The sequence below is a fragment of the Felis catus genome, chromosome A3, assembly GCF_018350175.1.
Source record: "Felis catus isolate Fca126 chromosome A3, F.catus_Fca126_mat1.0, whole genome shotgun sequence".
Taxonomy (NCBI): Eukaryota; Metazoa; Chordata; class Mammalia; order Carnivora; family Felidae; genus Felis; species Felis catus.
Genome location: NC_058370.1, coordinates 52,221,516 through 52,233,207, shown reverse-complemented (window position 1 = coordinate 52,233,207; position 11,692 = coordinate 52,221,516). Strand labels below are relative to the sequence as shown.

The 11,692-nt window shown below is 39.6% G+C and overlaps 1 pseudogene; it reads right to left on the bottom strand.

Moving 5' to 3' along the window:
• Positions 1–1,892: 1,892 nt before the first annotated feature.
• Positions 1,893–2,948, bottom strand: LOC101094664 (annotated as a pseudogene).
• Between the last annotated feature and the right edge of the window lie 8,744 nt (positions 2,949–11,692).

The following is an 11,692-nucleotide window of genomic DNA, read 5'->3' as shown; positions in this document are numbered from 1 at the left end:
ATTTTTTAACTTAAAAAGCTCTAAAAAAGCTCTAAAAAACAAACAAACAAACAAAAAACAAATGGGAAATGTCAAACTTGGGGCAGGGTGGTGGTGAGGAATTCCCCTTGTAATATATCTGCCAGAGGATTGAAATTATTCTTATAAAAGGAGTTCTTATAAGAGAACTTAAGAAAAATATGGACCTAATATTTTTAGTAATGAACAAAGGGCACAAGCAGGTAATCACAACAGGATAAATATAGAAAACATATTCAACCTTAGTAGGAATAAACTAATTAGAACTTGGCAAATTTGTATCAAAAGCCTTGGAAGGGTATATCCTTTGATTCAGCAATTCTGCCTGTAAGCCTGTGTCGGAATCAGATGTATGCAGAGTTTTGTGCATACGGGCCACAGAAAAGTCTGTAATAGTGAGAACTAAAAGCTCTGCTAAAGTGGTTATGAGCTGAACACAATAACGTATAAACATACTTTCTGAGATGTACATCACGAGTATTGGTAATTAGGGGGGCTTGAAAGGAAGCAAAAATCAGAGAAAAATAATAAATTATGGCCTTTAAAATAGTTACATTCCTGGGGCACCTGGGTGGCTCAGTTGGTTGAGTGTCTGACTTCGGCTCAGGTCATGATCTTGTGGTTTGTGAGTTCAAGCCCTCATCGGGCTCTGTGCTGACAGCTTGGAGACTGGAGCCTGCTTCGGATTCTGTGTCTCCATTGTCTCTCTCTGCCCCTCTCCCGCTGTGCTCTGTCTCTCTATCAAAAATAAATAAAATGTAAAAAAAAATTTTTTTAATAAAAAAAATAGTTACGTTCCTGTGTAAAAAGCCTCCGTAAAATTCAGAGGCTCCCACAGTAAATACAGGACTTTATTTAACACAGATAAATAAGTCCATAGATACAAAGGACATAAAAAATATGAGAGCTTTAGGGGCGCCTGTGTGGCTCAGTGAGTTAAGTGTCTGACTCTTGGTTTCAGCTCAGGTCATGATCTCCTGGTTTGTGAGTTGGAGCCCCACATTGGGCTCTGTGCTGACTGTGCAGAGCCTGCTTGGGATTCTCTCTCTCCCTCTCTCTCTCTCTCTCTCTCTCTGCCCCTCCAGCATGCTCTCTCTTGCTTTCTCTTTCTCACACACACAAAATAAATAAATGAACTTAAAAAAAAGAAATAAAAAAATGATAGCTTTGTATAATCATTCTTTCTGAACCTACAAACATAGCTTGAAAGACTCTGTCTTTATTGAGTAAAATATTCAATAATGAAACCAACAAAATCGACACTAGCAAAGTCAGAACATTGTTGTGATGACAGAAAATGAAAGGTGGTACAGGCTAGCAATGGAGCACGATGACAATGGTCATGTGTCTTCTGCATATTACCATGTGGCAAAAAATAGGATAAAAAATGTAATACTTTCCCCAGTATTACAGCAGTCTAACCTAAGTATGGACTAAACTGAGTTCACCAAGTCTTGTGTATGTGTGTGTGTGTGTGTGTGTGTGTGTGTGTGTGCGCGCGCGCGTGAGTGCCTATGTGTGTGTGTGTGCACGCATGTGTATCTCAGTTACAGAATCTCCTTAAAGATTGAAAATGTAAATTACAAATATAGCACACACAATCCACAAATAGCATTAAAATGCATTGATTGAAATTTGAAGCAGCTTCATTAAGCAATTAATTTTACATAGTTTTCTTTTTTTTTTTTTAATTGGCAACTGAGATTTATTTAAAGTAAGTCAGCGGGCACAGCAGGTGGTGCCTAGCCCTGGGAACTGAGATTTCTCTGGCTGTGGGATGAGACCACAGCTGGCCACCAGCCAGGAAACACAGCCTGTCAACTCTGGGAAGGTCAGTGTCTTCAGCTCCAAGCTCAGCATGGGCCTCAAACAAATTAATAAGTGATTTCCTTCAAACCTATTTCATTTCCTCCTTTGGTTGCCCAACAAAGGCAGTAATGCTGCAAAAGCTGTTCGAGAAGCTCCATTTCATCCAGAAATTGAAGACTCTATTCTGTTCCCTTCAGCTTGAGGCAATCTGCTGTACAGTTCCATCATGTCAACTGCTGATGCCAATTCCCACCCATTAGACAGGAGCCGTTCTTTCTGTGACTCTAATGACTTGCAGGTCTCCATTTCTGCCAGGTCACACTGTTGCCTCTGCAGTTTTCAATCATGATCTGTCCAAACCAGTCATCCATGTGTGTTCATAGTTTATGAACATGGCAGTCCCAAAACCATTGGCTGCCCACTTGAGAAACTTGGCCATCTGCTCCAGAGTCATGTAAAGCAGCACACATTCAGTTATCAGGAGTGTTGGCAATTGTGGATTCATGTTACATTTCTTTAGCTTCTCTTCCAGTTCAGGTAAGTCTCGGAGATCTGCTTCAATAATGGCATATCTCTTTGAATCCAACAGGTGTCCATTGATTTGAAGTGTGCCCTCTGAATGTAGTTTCATGATGGGTTGTGATAAGAAAGGTTTGATTTGATGCTATGCTTTCTCGTGACTATCAATGGAAAGTAGACTTCAAAATATTTACTTGGGAGATCTTCATCCTTTAATCTCCAGATGGTGATATCCATCCCAGCTCCAAGATTTAGAATTTAACAATGACGTTCTGTCTTCAGAACAAATACTGACTGATGCCATGGACTTCAGCAAAATATTCTGTTAATTTCAGAGGCCTCCCTCTCCTCAGACAGTCTAACAAAATGCTGGATGTAAGGGTCATGCCAGTAGCCAATGCTTACTGTAAACCTAAACAGACTTGTTTGTTTCCTTTCTTGTGAGCTCTGCTGCTTTCAAGTAGATCTGCAAGGCCTTAAGTTTTGAATCACCTCTTACATATAGAAGCATCTTTGCAAGTGCCATGCACACCCTCATCATCTGTGTCTGTTGAGGAAGAAGAACAGGAGGTGAAAGAGGGCCTCCTCAGGCTAGTGGCCATGGGTGTGGAGGTTCTGGGGTGCTATTCCCACTGAGGATGTGGAAGTGGGATCCACAGATGCCCGGGAAGAGCAAGTCTCTGAGAAAGCAGGAGAGATGTGTACATAGTTTTCTTATTCAGATCCTGAGATAGATGATTCATGCCAACTGTCAACAAGGAAGTTAACTATTGTATGGTGAAGAGAATTGAAGTCAATTGATAAAAAGCAATCATTAGTCACTACCAGAAAGATCACTGAGAGTTCTTAACATACCTACAATCTACAGTATCAGTGTTTTCAATCTGAAAGCCTGGAAACCACATCATAAATTTATGATGGTTGTTTGTATAGTTGACCATTGAACAACACATATTTGAACTATGCAGGTCCACTTATACATGCATTTTAAAATAAATACATTACAATACTGTAAGTGTATTTTCTTTTCCTTATGATTTTCTTGATGATATTTTCTTTTATTTAGTTTACTTTATTGTAAAATATAGTATAGAATACATACATATACAACATATGTCTTAATCGACTATGTTATTTGTAAGGCTTTCATTCAACAGTAGGCTATTAGTAGTCAAGTTTAGGGGGAGTCAAAAGTTATAGACAGATTTTCAGCATTGTTGACCTGATCATTGTTCAAAGGTCAACTGTAGTTCTAAAAATTCTGAAAGAAAATTCAATTAACAAATTGATTCCAACTATATATAAAAGAGGATAATACACCATAACTTGGGTTTATCCTAAGTAGCAAGATAGTTTAATATTAGAAAATCCATAAGTACAATTTATTACATTAACAGATAAAAAGAGGGGTGCCTGGGTGGCTCAGTTGGTTAAGTATCTAACCCTTGGGTTTGATTCAGTTCATGATCTCATGGTTGGTAGGAGTGAGCCCCGCATTGGGGTTTGTGCCCACCATTGGGGTTCTCTCTCTCCCTCTCTCTGCCACTCTCTGGCTCTCTCTCTCTCTCTCTCTCTCTCTCTCTCTCTCTCTCTCTCCCTCTCAAAATAAATAAACTTTTAAAAAATAGATAAAAAGAGAAAAGTCAAAAAATAAAAGAGGGGCACCTGGGTGGCTCATTCAGCTGAGTGTCTGATTATTGCTCAGGTCATGATCTCGCAGTCTGTGAGTTTGAGCCCCATGTCAGGCTCTGTGCTGACAGCTCAGAGCCTGGAGCCTGCTTTGGATTCTGGGTCTCCCTCTCTCTCTGCCCCTCCCCTGCTCATGCTCTGCCTCTTTCTCTTTCAAAAACAAACATTAAAAATAATTTTAAAAAGGAGAGAGAGAGATGGAGAAAAGGTATTGATCAAATTCAACATACATTAATATAAACTATAAGTAAATGAAAAATAGAAAAAAATTCTTATACAGAGAAAGAATGTGAATGAAAAATGAGGAACAAACATCATCTTAAATAGGCACTGTTAGAATCATTCATTTTAAAATCAGGAATGATAGCATGATGTTCACTTTAATTACTTTGATTTTGTGTGACATTGAAAGCTGTAGATAGTGTAAAAAATAAGAGAAAAAAATTACAGGCACAAGATCTAGAAAAGAAAAAATAAAATTTATAATTCTCAACTGATATGATGGTTAACATTTAAAACACATAAAAACCTATGGATAAATTATTAGAAAAAATAGAAGCACCTGGCAATTTGGCTGATTATAAGATTTATATATATATTTTTTGAGAGAGAGAAACAGAGAGACACAAAGAGAGCATGAGTGGGGGGAGAGGCAGAAAGGGAATACCAAGCAGGCTCCACACGGGGCTCAAACTCGCCAATGGTGAGATCATGACCTGAGTCAAAACCAAGAGTCAGACGCTTAACTGACTGAGCGACCCAGGTGCCCGTAAGTTTAATATATATACATATTTTAATGCTTATTTATTTATTTTTGAGAAAGAGAAAGTGTGTGAGCAGGGGTACAGGGAGAGAGAGAGAGAGAGAGAGAGAGAGAGAGAGAGAGAATCCCAAAAAGGCTCTTCGCTGTGAGTGCAGACCCTGATACAGGGCTTGATCTCATGGAGTATGAGGTAATCATCTGAAATCAAGAGTTGGATGCTTAACCAACTGAGTGACCCAGGAGCCCCAAGATTAATATATATTATATATATATATATATATATATATATATATATATATATATATATATATTTGGGGGGGTTGGTGATGAGGTGTTTCTTTTTATGAAATTTATTGTCAAATTGGTTTCCATGCAACACCCAGTGCTCATCCCAAAAAATGCCCTCTTCAATACCCTTCACCCACCCTCCCACCCCCCATCAACCCTCAGTTTGCTCTCAGTTTTTAAGTATCTCTTATGCTTTGGCTCTCTCCCACTCTAACCTCTTTTTTTTTTTTCCTTCCGCTCCCCCATGGGTTTCTGTTAAGTTTCTCAGGATCCACATAAGAGTGAAAACATATGGTATCTGTCTTTCTCTGTATGGCTTATTTCACTTAGCATAACACTCTCCAGTTCCATCCACGTTGCTACAAAGGGACATACTTCATTCTTTCTCATTGCTACCTAGTACTCCATTGTGTATATAAACCACAATTTCTTTATCCATTCATCATTTGATGGACATTTAGGCTCTTTCCATAATTTGGCTATTGTTGAGAGTGCTGCTATAAACATTGGGGTACAAGTGCCACTATGCATCAGCACTCCTGTATCCCTTGGGTAAATTCTTAGCAATGCTATTCCTGGGTCATTGGGTAGGTCTATTTTTAATTTTTTGAGGAATCTCCACACGGTTTTCCAGAGCGTCTGCACCAATTTGCATTCCCACCAACAGTGCAAGAGGGTTCCCGTTTCTCCACATCCTCTCCAGCATCTATAGTCTCCTGATTTGTTCATTTTGGCCACTCTGACTGGCATGAGATGATACCTGAATGTGTTTTTGATTTATATTTCCCGGATGAGGAGTGACATTGAACATCTTTTCGTGTGCCTGTTGGCCATCTGGATGTCTTCTTTAGAGAAGTGTCTATTCATGTTTTCTGCCCATTTCTTCACTGGATTATTTGTTTTTCGCGTGTGGAGTTTGGTGAGCTCTTTATAGATTTTGGATGCTAGCCCTTTGTCCAATATGTCATTTGCAAATATCATTTCCCATTCTGTTGGTTGCCTTTTAGTTTTGTTGATTGTTTCCTTTCCTGTGCAGAAGCTTTTTATCTTCATGAGGTCCCAATAGTTCATTTCTGCTTTTAATTCCCTTGCCTTTGGGGATGTGTCAAATAAGAAATTGCTACAGCTGAGGTGAGAGAGGTCTTTTCCTGCTTTCTCCTCTAGAGTTTTGATGGTTTCCTGTCTCACACTCAGACCTTTATCCATTTTGAGTTTATTTTTGTGAATGGTGTGAGAAAGTGGTCAAGTTTCAACTTTCTGCATGTTGCTGCCCAGTTCTCCCAGCACCATTTGTTAAAGAGACTGTCTTTTTTCCATTGGCTAGTCTTTCCTGATTTGTCAAATATTAGTTGGCCATACGTTTATGGGTCTAGTTCTGGGGTTTCTATTCTATTCCATTGGTCTATGTGTCTGTTTTTGTGCCAATACCATGCTGTCTTGATGATGACAGGTTTGTAGTAGAGGCTAAAGTCTGGGATTGTGATGCCTCCTGCTTTGGTCTTCTTCTTCAAAATTACTTTGGCTATTTGGGGCCTTTTGTGGTTCCACATGAATTTTAGGATTGCTTGTTCTAGCTTTGAGAAGAATGCTGGTGCAATTTTTATTGGGATTGCATTGAATGTGTAGATAGCTTTGGGTAATATTGACATTTTGACAATATTTATTCTTCCAATCCATGAGCACAGAATGTTTTTCCATTTCTTTATATCTTCTTCAATTTCTTTCATAAGTCTTCTATAGTTTTCAGCATACAGATCTTTTACATCTTTGGTTAGATTTATTCCTAGGTATTTTATGCTTCTTGGTGCAATTGTGAATGGGATCAGTTTCTTTATTTGTCTTTCTGTTGCTTCATTATTAGTGTATAAGGATACAACTGATTTCTGTACATTGATTTTGTATCCTGAGACTTTGCTGAATTCATGTATCAGCTCTAGCAGACTTTTGGTGGAGTCTACCAGATTTTCCATGTATAATATCATGTCATCTGCAAAAAGTGAAAGCTTGACTTCATTTTTGCCAATTTTGATGCCTTTGATTTCATTTTGTTGTCTGATTGCTGGTGCTAGAACTTCCAACACTATGTTAAACAACAGCAGTGAGAGTGGACATTACTGTTGTGTTCCTGTTCTCAGGGAAAAAGCTCTCAGTTTTTCCCCATTGAGGATGATGTTAGCTGTGGGCTGTTCATAAATGGCTTTTATGATCTTTGAGTATGTTCCTTCTATCCCGACTGTCTCGAGGGTTTTTATTAAGAAAGGTTGCTGAATTTTGTCAAATGCTTTTTCTGCATCGATTGACAGGATCATATGGTTCTTATCTTTTCTTTTATTAATGTGATGTATCACGTTGATTGATTTGTGAATGTTGAACCAGCCCTGCAGCCCAGGAATGAATCCCACTTGATCATGGTGAATAATTCTTTTTATATGCCGTTGACTTCTATTTGCTAGTACTTATTGAGAATTTTTGCATCCATATTCATCAGGGATATTGGCCTGTAGTTCTCTTTTTTTTTACTGGGTCTCTGTCTGGTTTAGGAATCAAAGTAATGCTGGCTTCATAGAATGAGTCTGGAAGTTTTCCTTCCCTTTCTATTTTTTGGAACAGCTTGAGAAGAATAGGTATCATCTCTGCTTTAAACATCTGGTAGAACTCCCCTGGGAAGCCACCTGGTCCTGGACTCTTATTTGTTAGGAGATTTTTGATGACTGATTCAATTTCTTCACTGGCTATGGGTCTGTTCAAGCTTTCTATTTCCTCCTGATTGAGTTTTGGAAGTGTGTGGGTGTTCAGGAATTTGCCCATTTCTTCCAGGTTGTCCAGTTTGTTGGCATATAATTTTTCAGAGTATTCCCTGATAATTGCTTGTATCTCTGAGGGATTGGTTGTAATAATTCCATTTTCATTCATGATTTTATCTATTTGGGTCATCTCCCTTTTCTTTTTGAGAAGCCTGGCTAGAGGTTTGTCAATTTTGTTTTTTTTTTTTTTTCAAAAAACCAACTCTTGGTTTCGTTGATCTGCTCTACAGGTTTTTAAGATTCTATATTGTTTATTTCTGCTTTGATCTTTATTATTTCTCTTCTTCTGCTGGGTTTAGGCTGTCTTTGCTGTTCTGCTTCTAGTTCCTTTAGGTGTTCTATTAGATTTTGTACTTGGGATTTTTCTTGTTTCTTGAGATAGGCCTGGATTGCAATGTATTTTCCTCTCAGGACTGCCTTCGCTGCATCCCAAAGCGTTTGGATTGTTGTATTTTCATTTTCCTTTGTTTCCATATATTTTTTAATTTCTTCTCTGATTGCCTGGTTGACCCATTCATTCTTTAGTAGGGTGTTCTTTAACCTCCATGCTTTTGGAGGTTTTCCAGACTTTTTCCTGGGGTTGATTTCAAGCTTCATAGCATTGTGGTCTGAAAGTATGCATGGTATGATCTTAATTCTTGTATACTTATGAAGGGCTGTTTTGTGACCCAGTATGTGATCTATCTTGGAGAATGTTCCATGTGCACTCGAGAAGAAAGTATATTCTGTTGCTTTGGGATGCAGAGTTCTAAATAAATCTGTCAAGTCCATCTGATCCAATGTATCATTCAGGGCCCTCGTTTCTTTATTGACCGTGTGTCTAGATGATCTATCCATTGTTGTAAGTGGGGTATTAAATTCCCCTGCAATTACCACATTCTTATCAATAAGGTTGCTTATGTTTATGAGTAATTGTTTTATATATCTGGGGGCTCCCATATTCGGCGCATAGACATTTATAATTGTTAGCTCTTCCTGATGGATAGACCCTGTAATTATTATATAGTGATCTTCTTCATCTCTTGTTACAACTTTTAATTTAAAGTCTAGTTTGTCTGATATAAGAATGGCTACTCCAGATTTCTTTTGACTCCCAGTAGCATGATAAATAGTTCTCCATCCCCTCACTCTCAATCTGAAGGTATCCTCAGGTCTAAAATGAGTCTCTTCTAGACAGCAAATAGATGGGTCTTGTTTTTTTATATTGTGATACCCTATGTCTTTTGGTTGGCGCATTTAGTCCATTTACATTCAGTGTTATTATAGAAAGATACGGGTTTAGAGAGTCATTGTGTTGTCTGTAGGTTTCATGCTTGTAGTGATGTCTCTGGTACTTTGTCTCACAGGATCCCCCTTAGGATCTCTTGTAGGGCTGGTTTAGTGGTGATGAATTCCTTCAGTTTTTTTGTTTGGGAAGACCTTTATCTCTCCTTCTATTCTAAGCGACAGACTTGCTGGATAAAGGATTCTCGGCTGCATATTTTTTCTGTTCGTCATATTGAAGATTTCCTGCCATTCCTTTCTGGACTCCCAAGTTTCAGTAGAGAGATCCGTCACGAGTCTTATTGGTCTCCTTTTATATGTTAGAGCACGTTTATCCGTAGCTGCTTTCAGAATTTTCTCTTTATCCTTGTATTTTGCCAGTTTCCCTATGATATGTCGTTCAGAAGATTGATTCAAGTTACATCTGAAGGGAGTTCTCTGTGCCTCTTGGATTTCAATGTCTTTTTCCTTCCCCAGATCAGGGAAGTTCTCAGCTACGATTTCTTCAAGTACACCTTCAGCACCTTTCCCTCTCTCTTCCTCCTCTGGAATACCAATTATACGTAGATTATTTCTCTTTAGTGCATCACTTAGTTCTCTAATTTTCCCCTCATACTCCTGGATTTTTTTTATCTCTCTTTTTCTCAGCTTCTTCTTTTTCCATAATTCTATCTTCTAATTCACCTATTCTCACCTCTGCCTGTTCAATCCGAGCTGTGGTCATCTCCATTTTATTTTGCAGCTCACTAATAGCATTTTTTAGCTCCTCCTGGCTCTTCCTTAGTCCCTTGATCTCTGTAGCAATAGATTCTCTGCTGTCCTCTATACTGTTTTCACGCCCAGCAATTAATTTTATGACTATTATTCTAAATTCACTTTCTGTTATATTGTTTAAATAGTTTTTGATCAGTTCGTTAGATGTTGCTATTTCCTGGAGATTCTTTTGAGGGGAATTCTTCCGTTTCGTCATTTTGGATACTTCCTGGAGTGGTGTGGAACTGCAGGGCACTTCCCCTGTGCTGTCTTGAATAACTTGCATTGGTGGGCGGGGCCGCAGTCAGACCTGATGTCTGCTCCTAGCCCACTGCTGGGGCCACGGTCAGACTGGTGTGTACCTTCTCTTCCCCTCTCCTAGGGTTGGGATTCACTGTGGCGTGGTGTGGCCCGTCTGGGCTACTTGCACACTGCCAGGCTTGTGGTGCTGGGGGTCTGGCGTATTAGCTGCAGTGGATAGGCAAGGTGCACAGGGGTGGAAGGGGCAGGCTCAGCTTGCTTATGCTTTGGTGATCTGCTTCAGGAGGGGCCCTGCGGGACACGTAGGGAGTCCCACTCGCCAAAGGGATGGATCCGCAGAAGCACAGCATTGGGTGTTCGCGCAGTGCAAGCAAGTTCCCTGGCAGGAACTGGTTCTTTTTGGGATTTTGGCTGGGGGGTGGGCAAGGGAGATGGCGCTGGCGAGTGCCTTTGTTCCCCGCCAAGCAGAGCTCTGTGTTCATCTGGGGCTCAACAATTCTCCCTCCCGTTGTCCTCCAGCCTTCCCACTCTCCGAGCAAAGCTGTTAGCTTATAACCTTCCAGATGTTAAGTCCCGCTTGCCCTCGGAACACACTCCATCCCGCCCCTCCGCTTTTGCAAGCCAGACTCGGGGGCTCTGCTTGGCCGGCGGGTTGCCCCTCTGCCCCGGCTCTCTCCTGCCAGTCCGTGTAGTGCATACCGCCTCTCTGCCCTTTCTACCCTCTTCCGTGGGCCTTTCGTCTATGCTTGGCTCTGGAGAATCCATTCTGCTACTCTTCTGGCGGTTTTCTGGGTTATTTAGGGAGGTATGAGTGGAATCTAAGTGATGCGGTGAGCCCAGCATCCTCCTATGCCGCCATCTTCCCCCAATCCCAAGGTTAATATATTTTAAAAGTCAGTTGTTATTTTCATTGTACTATCATCAAGCAACTGGAAAATGTAAAGAGAAGACACCATTGTAAATCAGAGAATACCAAGTACTAGGAATAAATATAAGAAAAGAAATGCAACACCCCTAGAAAGTCAGAAAGCTTATTAAAATATATATTAAAAGACTTAAGTAAATAGACTAGATTCATGAGTAGCAAAACTCAATATTACAAAGATGGCAGTTTTTTCCAAAATAATCTATAGATTCAAAGCAATTTCAACCAAAATACAATAGGAATTTTATGGCACTGGAGAAAATCATTGTGTACATTGGAGAGGAAAAGGCAATAACCTGGGCACTTCTCAAAAAGAAAATCAAGGACCAGGGACTTTCTCTAATAAATACCAACAATTATACAAAATGACAAAAATTAAAAGAGGCCACAAAGATAGACGAAGTGACTAATAGACTAGGACTGTGAGCTCAGAATAGACCCACGTGTATATGTAACTTTGGTATTTCAGTGTGTATAAAATCAGCTCTAAAACTATGATATATGCTGTATAACAGAATATTATTTAGCCTTAACAAGGAAAGAAATTCTAACACATGCTACAACATGGATGAACCTTATGGATGTTATTATGCTAAGTGA